We start from the raw sequence: 6,498 nt of genomic DNA on the forward strand, positions 1-6,498 counted from the left end.
TGCGTGACATGTTCCTTCACCTTCTTCAAGTCATTGTTCAATTATAGGCAATGCTGACCACTGTATTTAGGTTTCAGCCTAATTCTTTCACCATTCTCATTCCAAATCTCCTTAACTGCTTTATTTTGGTTTTTGTTTATCAATAGCATTTGTCACTTTCTCAAATACTGTTATTTTCTTATGTTTGTTCATTGTTACATTGCTTAGCTGATACACAGCTCTCAATCCTGCTGGCCTCACCTATGATTCTGGCTTTGGCAGTGGCTGCTGGTTCCCTGTGGGCTTTTGTTTTTAAGTTTTTATTTATTTATTTTTGAGAGAGAGAGCACAGGAGAGGGGTAGAGAGAGAGGGAGAGAGAAAGAATCCCAAGTAGGCTCTGCACTGATAGCACAGAGCCCAGTGTGGGGTTCGATCTCATGAACCCCAAACTAAACTCATGTTTAGTTTGACAAAACATCAAACTAAATCTCAGAATCCTGAAATGTTGTCATTTATGCCTGCAGACTTTGATCAGTTTCATGTAGTTGCAGCCTGACTCAGGCATGAATTGCCTTACCTCAGACTTCCATCCTAAATTACCGTCTTAGGGCTTCTCTGACAGTGCAGACTTCCTTTGGCAACTTGCTGGATTCAAAATTAGTGTAACCTGAATGTGGGGGAACTTGATCCTGCAGGGCTATCCTTGGCCAGGGAGTTGGGCATTTAGTTCCCTAAGGCAAATGTTCCTGTATGCCTTTTACAAAGTTTCTCTTAGGTATAGAATAAGAGAGTGGTGGCCAACTAACTGCATCCATTAATTGATTCCTCATCCATACCTCTTTTATTCCTCTTGTCCCTAATTTTGTCCACTCAGATAATACTCCTAAATTATCCACTTACATTTACAAGAAGTCTTGATCACGGACTCTACTTTATGAAGAATTCAGGCAAATAATTTCTTTTTCTTCTACCACTTCAGTTGCCCAAAGGTAGCCAATACATCCAAGCATCCAGAAGATTATCTGGCACCTGACAGGGTCCCAACAAATATGTACTGAATTGGGAATTAAACGTAATTTGGCTCTCTCTAAATGAGGTCAGGATTAGGAAGCTGTGATTTCAGTGCCAAAGTACAACAATGCATTACCTAATAGTCATTGAACTAGACCATAGGGGAGTTCCAACATGTATGACAATAGGGAGTAGGTGTTAAATGGCCTGTGTTTATGAGGCATACTGCTTGGGATGTGTGTACTTCCTATATGTGTAAATTTGGAAGATTCTTTAACCTCTCTGTGTTGTGATTTCCTCATTTCTAAAATGGCGATAACAATTATCTCTAGTTCAAAGGGTTGTGAGGATTAAATGAGTTGACATATATAGGACATACATGCCATGCAGTAACATGTTTGAATATATACAACATACATGTTTTCAATTATTATTGTTGTTGTTCTTGTTGTTCTTGATTTCCACCACACATAGTATGAAGACCCAGTATCAAATTAAAATAAGTGGACAGTCCCAGACTTCAGGTAAATCTAACCAAAGTTTTCCTTCCATTTTCTTGTATTTTGCTTGTTTTTAGTTACAATTACCATTTACTCTAATAACATTTAAGCCATATAGAAATATATAAAAGTCCACAATATGTTCCATTGCCACAGCCCTGCTGAAGTTTCATTTTATTCAAGTATAACTTTATTTGTTTGCTAATAATATCAGCCCAATTTATAAATGAATTAACCAATTCATGATAAATATTATCATTAGAATAAATACTATATGCTAGTCTATCCTTGGGTCCCCATGTAAGGTTCAGACAACTTGTTTTGCTACCATGAAGCTTGTGGACAAAACATCAAAACATCATTTATGAAACAGAGTTTGCCATGCCTACCCCATCATGTTTGAAGGAGAATTAAATGTCATAATGTTTATGAAAGAGCCTGAACACGCTCTGGCATGTACTTGAAGATCAATAGCACTAATTGGAATGAATGCCAATTTGAATAGCACTGATTGGCATCCCATCCATACCCCATACTTCTCTGAACTTGTTGCTGTGATTTTCTTAAAAAAAAATTCAAATGCAAAGTTTTAACCCTACAAATGTCTCATTAGTACTTGTTGAACAGAACTCACTTTCACGAAAATAAACGTTCCAGAGATGAGCATTAGAGATTGAAACCTTTTCATTAACCATAACAGAACCAGTTCCGGAGTTATTTCAGCTGCATTTCAATTTGTCATTTAATTTAGTAAGTCACAATGAGAACTACTAAAAAGCAACCTAATCCGAGTTCTTTAAATTCTTTTAACTTGGCGTTATATGCTGAGCAAATGGGTTTATTAAGAAAGCTGCTTGTGGGGCGCCTGGGTGGCGCAGTCGGTTAAGCGTCCGACTTCAGCCAGGTCACGATCTCGCGGTCCGGGAGTTCGAGCCCCGCATCAGGCTCTGGGCTGATGGCTCAGAGCCTGGAGCCTGTTTCCGATTCTGTGTCTTCCTCTCTCTCTGCCCCTCCCCCGTTCATGCTCTGTCTCTCTCTGTCCCAAAAATAAATAAACGTTGGAAAAAAAAAATTAAAAAAAAAAAAAAGAAAGCTGCTTGTGAGGCATGATACCTTGAGTCAGATGCTAACTGGTGATTTACAAAGTTTTACCTTATGATACATGCTAAATGTGATTTTTAAGGTAATAGAGATAAGATAATGAATGGAACACTAGCCTTTGCATTAAAAAATTAATCTCTCACTGGATGACCTTGACTTAATCTTTAATTTTTAAGCCTATAAAATATGTGGTTATGGGAATGTAGAAGGAGATAGTAACAAAAATCTCCAATTGTTTTTTTTTTTGGCAAAAAAACTCTACAAGGAAGGTCTTGTATACATACAAGACATTATTACTTTAGCAGTTAGGAACCTAAAGTGAGATTCCCACTAACAGTGTACTTGCACAACTATGAAGGAGGAAAGAGGACAGTTTAGTTTCATTGTAGGCAGCTACCAACAGTCTTTTTCTAGTATAAGGTGACTTACGAATATCATTATGTACCCAGCTTAGCACTTTTACTGCCTTTAGGTTAAGTGCCATAAACTCATGGGACCTGTAACCTCACGTGTAATAAAATTTTTAAAAGATGAGAAAAACACGATTTGCAATTATTCAGCCCTCTAATACGAATTTATTTACAATCACTTTGACTCCTGAAACAAGTTATTCCTAATCACAGGTGAGATAATTTAGCATAATCAGATTGTACCTTTTTACATAGTGCTGATGAAGTGTCTAGGGCAGAGCAGGTACCAAATTAAATTCGGTAATAAATTCCAGTGACTTCATTTATGGGGAAATGAGTATCTCTAAAGTAAACCAAAATACTGGAAGAAAACACATAACATTTTTCAAAGGGGTTTCTGAAGTTTGAAACAAACTAGCGTTTGACTTGAAATAATACTGAATAATTACTGAAAAGATTTGTGTCTGTATAAATTCTTCAAAACTATGATCCTAGAATTTAATTATCCCTTACTGCAACCTTAAGAATGTATTTAGATGGTTTATGGCTAGAGTGTTAAAATCTAAATGACCCCAAATCCCAGAAACAGAGATGAAAGTACTGTATTAAGTCTAAACTGTTTGGGATTATCATTTTTCAAAGGTGTTTCCTGCCCGGTTTTAAATGCCAGGTGCTAAAAATGATAAGCAAACAATTCTGTCAATAGACCACTTATGTTCCTTACTCTGTTCTTCTCAAAGTGACAAAGCGCCTTGATTCCAGCAGTGATTCCCCAGTCTGCTTTCGCTTTGGGTTTCCATTGTGACCATTAACTGCTGAAACTGAGCCCAGAGCCCATGATCACAAGATCTGAAAGTCGAGGGATCCTGAAGAGGTGAATTAACTCATTCCTCTGCCTCTAGGAAGGACAAACCGTGCCCAAATATTTCCAGAGGAATAATTTTGCATCCTAACGAGAGTGAAAGACTAAGTAGTGGGAATTTTCTTCAGAAACACGTTTGCATACTTTTGGACTATTTCTATGCTAATGCCATTGAACAGCAAGTACATGTTCTAAAGTGCACATGGGTGGTGCCTCCCCACACAGTCAGATTAGCGCATGACTCGGATTAGGCATCTTGCTCTCACAGATTCATTACTTCGCCTGAGAAAATTCCTTTTATGGATTAAACAACCCCTTGGAATATAACCGTTTTTATACATCTTATTTTACATGACTAAATGTTTCTACTCTCAGTATTTTTCCATCTCTCCCCTCAGCCTCCCTCTCCATTCTTTCCTTCCACCTTTTAAATGTGGTCCTCTCTCTCCCTGGCCTGCTCTCTACCCTCCACCCTGGCTAATGACACCACGAAGTTTGAAGTTTAGCTCACTACCTTGGCACTGTCTTTCCCCTGACCTTTTCTATTCTGTTGGATGCCAAATTCTGTAAGTAATGTTTTAAAAATGACTCCTGAATCAGTTCCTCTTTTCTATTCTGTTGCTGCTATCCCACTTCAGGCTTTTATTATGTTTTGTTTGGGTATAAATTAATTCCCCTACTCTTCTTGCTTTGGTTTTTCTCCAGCTGCCAAGTATATCGTATGCACTGCTGTCACAGTGGTCAGCATGAAGCATAGCTTGGACTTAATCTTGTGTTGAAAACTTCAGTGCTTCCACATTATCTGCTGAGGCATCAAACCCTTTGGCCTGCCTCTTATACCCCTGTTCCAGCCCCGCCCCCCACTGCCAACACTCATCATATGACCCAGAATACTGACCTCCTAGTATTACCATTCACTTTTTTCCTCTCACATGAATGATAGTCTTCCTAAACTATGTAAAATTTCCTGAACACGCTCTAAATTTTCTTACATATTTTTTTAAATGTTTATTTTATTTATTTTAGAGAGAGAATAAGAAAAAAAAAAACACAAGCAGGGGAGGGGCAGAGAGAGGGAGACACGGAATCTGAAGCAGGCTCCAGGCTCTGAGCTGTCAGCACAGAGCCTGATGCAGGGCTTGAACTCACAAACTATGAGATCATGATCTGAGCCAAAGTCAGATGCCTAATCAACTGTGCCACCCATGCACCAGTTACATATTTTTTTCTAAGTCCATGTTTTTGTGATCTTGTTTCCTTCATCTAAAATTTTATTCTTCCAGTATTTATGTATTGAAATTGGACTCCTCCTTCAATTTCTAATAAACCAAACAAAAAACCAATTAAACAGTAACAGCAGCTACACTCTATTATGCTCTCCTAACTTGTCAGGACTATATTGAACATCTTGAATACATGGTCCCTGATCCTCACCCAAACATTTACTAGGAAGATATTATTATAACCATTTCACAGGTAAAGAAACTGCCATACAGAAATGTTAGTTGATTTTTATCCTAGGCTGCAGAATTAATAAGTGGGATGTTGGCACATCTTAATAGTTACTAATCTAATACTCTTTCCAGCTTTTTTTCTTTAGCAGAACCCTAATTTTTATTTTTTGGAAGGGGGATAACAGTGTGACCAGCTAAAACAAAAAGAACACAAAAACTACATATCTTAATCTCGCTGAAAACAAGGGGTGAGCCCTTTTGACATACTTCTAGCCAAGGAGACCTAAGTGGTGGTTTTGGCAACATTTTCTTATCTCTTCCATATCTCTCTCTTCCTCCTTCTCCTTTAGGAAGCAAGAGCTGAGATGCCTGGTGAAGCAGGAATCATCCTGGAACTGTCAGGGTGGGAGTTGGAACACTAAGGAAGGTAGAGGAAAAAGGCAACAGAGCCTGGGGTGTTGACAGTACTGAGAGCTGCTGCACTGTCACCTGTCCAGAAATGCTTGTTGGGTAAAAAGACTAAAGTTTAATTTGGTTAACTCACATTGGGCTTTCTGTTGCTTATACCTAAGCCCAGTTTCCAACTGGTGCATGAGGTGTGCATGAGACTTCTTTGGATTCCATCATCACTGCCCCCTTCGTGATGCCAGTTAAACCTTACCTGAATCCCCATCTCAGAAATAAGATTTTCTTCCTTGTGTATGGCCGTTAAATTCTGAACTACTTTTAAGGCCTTTATTAATTCTCTTCTTCTTTGGAATTTTGTATTGTAAATTCCTCAAGAACACAGTCTATAACTTCCTTCCCTATACATAAAAAAAAAAAACACTGAATGAATGTTTACTGGGTTGGATTAAAATCCATAAAACTCACCGTATAGTTTTCTGTTACCGGAGTTCCTATGATTTTGTTTTAATCTTCTTTAAATTTGATATGGACATAAATGCAATCCAAGGCACAAAGATTTGACCTCCCATTGCTTCTGTCAGGAACCAAATCCCTCAGCTTTTCCTGAGTTTCTGATTATTGCCTCAGAGGTACATAGAAACAAGGCCACTTCTGCCTGGTTCTTCTGCGAGGCCTCCTCATTATCCCCCTGAGCTGCCGCCTCTGATGCTGCTGATACTGCCACTCTGCCCATTCCAGACTTGGAGGCAATGCTGCATTCACTACCTTTTCA

The 6,498-nt window shown here is 38.5% G+C and overlaps 1 long non-coding RNA gene across 1 annotated transcript; it reads left to right on the forward strand.

Annotated features, from left to right (window-relative positions):
- Positions 1-1,449: 1,449 nt before the first annotated feature.
- On the forward strand, positions 1,450-6,020 carry LOC115520310. The gene is made up of 3 exons (XR_003970760.1): positions 1,450-1,515; positions 3,743-3,876; positions 5,669-6,020. It is a non-coding gene; the product is annotated as an uncharacterized LOC115520310 (long non-coding RNA).
- Positions 6,021-6,498: the final 478 nt, after the last annotated feature.

Source organism: Lynx canadensis, chromosome C1, assembly GCF_007474595.2.
Source record: "Lynx canadensis isolate LIC74 chromosome C1, mLynCan4.pri.v2, whole genome shotgun sequence".
Taxonomy (NCBI): Eukaryota; Metazoa; Chordata; class Mammalia; order Carnivora; family Felidae; genus Lynx; species Lynx canadensis.